Source organism: Lolium rigidum, chromosome 7, assembly GCF_022539505.1.
Source record: "Lolium rigidum isolate FL_2022 chromosome 7, APGP_CSIRO_Lrig_0.1, whole genome shotgun sequence".
In the NCBI taxonomy this organism is placed as follows: domain Eukaryota; kingdom Viridiplantae; phylum Streptophyta; class Magnoliopsida; order Poales; family Poaceae; genus Lolium; species Lolium rigidum.
Window position 1 is genome coordinate 337,827,238 of NC_061514.1, and position 3,301 is coordinate 337,830,538.

Below are 3,301 nucleotides of genomic sequence, written 5' to 3' on the forward strand. Positions count from 1 at the left end.
AGGAAAATGCCTAATATGTCTTGGATAATTTGACACTTGGCAATTGTTTTGAGCTCTCAAGTAGATCATGATTAAGTTTTTTCATGTAGTTTAAACCTATTAGTGGAGAACTACTGAAGAGCTTGTTAAAATTGGTTTGCATAATTGATCTCTCTTAAGGTCTAGATATTTTCTCGGTAAAAGTGTTTGAGCAACAAGGAAGACAAGTGTAGAGTATTATAATGCTTGCAATATGTTCTTATGTAAGTTTTGTCTGTACTCGGTTCATACTTGTGTTTGCTTCAAATAACCTTGCTAGCCCAAAGCCTTGTATCGAGAGGGAATGCTTCTCGTGCATCCAAAATCTTGAGCCAAAACCTATGCCATGTGTGTCCACCATACCTACCTACTATGTGGTATTTCCTGCCATTCCAAAGTAAATTGCTTGAGTGCTACCTTTAAACAATTCAAAATGCTTCTCAATTTGTGTTAATGTTTTATAGCTCATGAGGAAGTATGTGGTGTTTATCTTTCAATCTTGTTGGGCAACTTTCACCAATGGACTAGTGGCTTCATCCGCTTATCCAATAATTTTGCAAAAAGAGCTGGCAATGGGATTCCCAGTCCCAAACTAATTAACAAAAATAGACACTCCTCCATGGTATGTGATTGTTGGACGGCACCCGAAGGATTCGGTTAGCCATGGCTTGTGTAAGCAAAGGTTGGGAGGAGTTTCATCATAATAAAACTAAAATAAAAAGGCACTCCTTCATGGTATGAGATTGTTGGCAGGCACCCGAGGATTCGGTTACCCATGGTTTGTGAAAGAAAGGTTGGAAGGAGTGCCACCCAAAAATAAAAATAATTCATGGGAGCCGCTCTTGAAGGTTTGTCCGGCGAGGGGGTTAGAGTGCCCACTACCATTCGTTGACAACAACAAACACCTCTCAAAACTTTACTTTTATGCTCTCTTTATGTTTTCAAAACCAAAGCTCTAGCACAAATATAGCAATCGATGCTTTCCTCTTTGAAGGGCCATTCTTTTACTTTATGTTGAGTCGGTTTACCTACTTCCTTCCATCTTAGAAGCAAACACTTGTGTCAACTGTGCATTGATTCTTACATACTTGCATATTTGCATTCATCATATTACTTTGTGTTGACAATTATCCATGAGATATGCATGTTACAAGTTGAAAGCAACCGCTGAAACTTATATCTTCCTTTGTGTTGCTTCGATGCCTTTACTTTGAACTTATTGCTTTATGAGTTAACTCTTGTGCAAGACTTTTGATACTTGTCTTGAAAGTACTCTTCATGAAAAGTTTTGCTATATGTTATCTATTTGTTAGCAACTATAGATCATTGCCTTGAGTCACTTCATTCATTTCATATGCTTTGTAATAGTATGATCAAGGTTATGTAAGTAGCATGTCACTACAAAAATTATTCTTTTTATTGTTTACTCGCTCGGGACGAGCAGAACTAAGCTTGGGGATGCCGATACGTCCCCGACGTATCCATAATTTCTGTCGTTCCATGCTTGTTTTATGACAATACTTACATGTTTTGCTTGCACTTTATGATGTTTTCATGCGTTTTCCGGAACTAACCTATTAAGAAGATGCCACAGGTGCCGCTTCTCGTTTTCCGTCGTTTTGGTTCCGGAAAGGCTGTTCGGGCAATATTCTCGAATTCGACGAAACGAAGACCAAACCTCCTATTTTTCCCGGAAGCATCCGAACACCGAAGAAGAGTTGGAGAGGGCCGGAGGGCCACCACACCATAGGGCGGCGCGGCCCGGCTCCGGGCCCGCGCCGGCTCGTGGTGGGGAGCCCCATGTGCCCCCCTGCGCCGCCTCTTCGCCTATAAAATCCCTTTCGACCTAAAAACACCGTAACTCCGGACGAAACTCCGGAAAGACTCCGTGGGCGCCGCCACCATCGCGAAACTCCAACTCGGGGGACGAAGTCTCCGTCCCGGCACCTCGCCGGACGGGGAAGTGCCCCCGGAAGCCATCTCCATCAACGCCACCGCCTCCATCATGCTCCGTGAGTAGTTCCCCCATGGACTACGTGTTCTAGCTGTAGCTAGTTGGTATTCTCTCCCCCATGTACTTCAATACAATGATCTCATGAGCTGCCTTACATGATTGAGATTCATCTGATGTAATCGGTGTTGTGTTTGTCGGGATCCGATGGATTGTTACATTATGATTGTCTATCTACAAAGTTTATGAAGTTACTGTTGCTGCGATCTTGTTGTGTTTAATGCTTGTCACTAGGGCCCGAGTGGCATGATCTTAGATTTGAGCTCTATACTTATTGCTTAGATTATATCTACAAGTTGTATACACATGTCACTGTCCGGAACCAAAGGCCCCGAAGTGACAGAAATCGGGACAACCGGAGGGGATGGCGGTGATGTGAGGGACACATGTTTTCACGGAGTGTTAATGCTTTGCTCCGGTACTTTATTAAAAGGAGTACCTTAATATGCAGTAGTTTCCTTGAGGCCCGGCTGCCACCTGGCTGGTAGGACAAAAGATGTTGTGCAAGTTTCTCATTGCGAGCACGTACGACTATTATTGGAAAACATGCCTACATGATTAATGATCTTGATATTCTCGTCTTAATGCTATTTCAATCCTATCAATTGCCCGACCGTAATTTGTTCACCCAACACTTGTTATTGGAGAGTTGCCACTAGTGTAGATAGCTGGGAACCCCGGTCAATCTTTCATCATCATATACCTGTTCTACATGTCATTGGAAGTAGTATCAACTATCTTCTCGGTGCCATTGCTCTCATATTGCTATTACTGCCGTCGTGTTATCGTTACTATTGCTCTCATATCACTCGCTACTTTCACATCACCCTCGTTGCTAGTGCTTTTCCAGGTGCAGCTGAATTGACAACTCAGTTGTTAAGGCTTATAAGTATTCTTTACCTCCCCTTGTGTCGAATCAATAAATTTGGGTTTTACTTCCCTCGAAGACTGTTGCGATCCCCTATACTTGTGGGTCATCACCGGCGTCGCTCCTCCGGCCTCTTCAGTCAGCTCGGTAAGTTCCCAGCTGCGCCCTGGAACTCCCGCTCCCTTGCAGGGCCACGCGGCGTCGCGGTTCGCCTCCGGCCTGCCGCCGGTGAAGTTGACCGGGGCGGCGGTTCCCGACCTCAACCGGACGCCTAGAAGCGGTGACTCCTGCCCGGATGCGACAGAGAAGACGCGCCAGGTGCCGGAGGAGAGCATGCCGCAGCTCCGCATCCTGTTCGACGAAATGGCGCCGCCTGCCCCGACGATGGACGACCCGGTACGTGA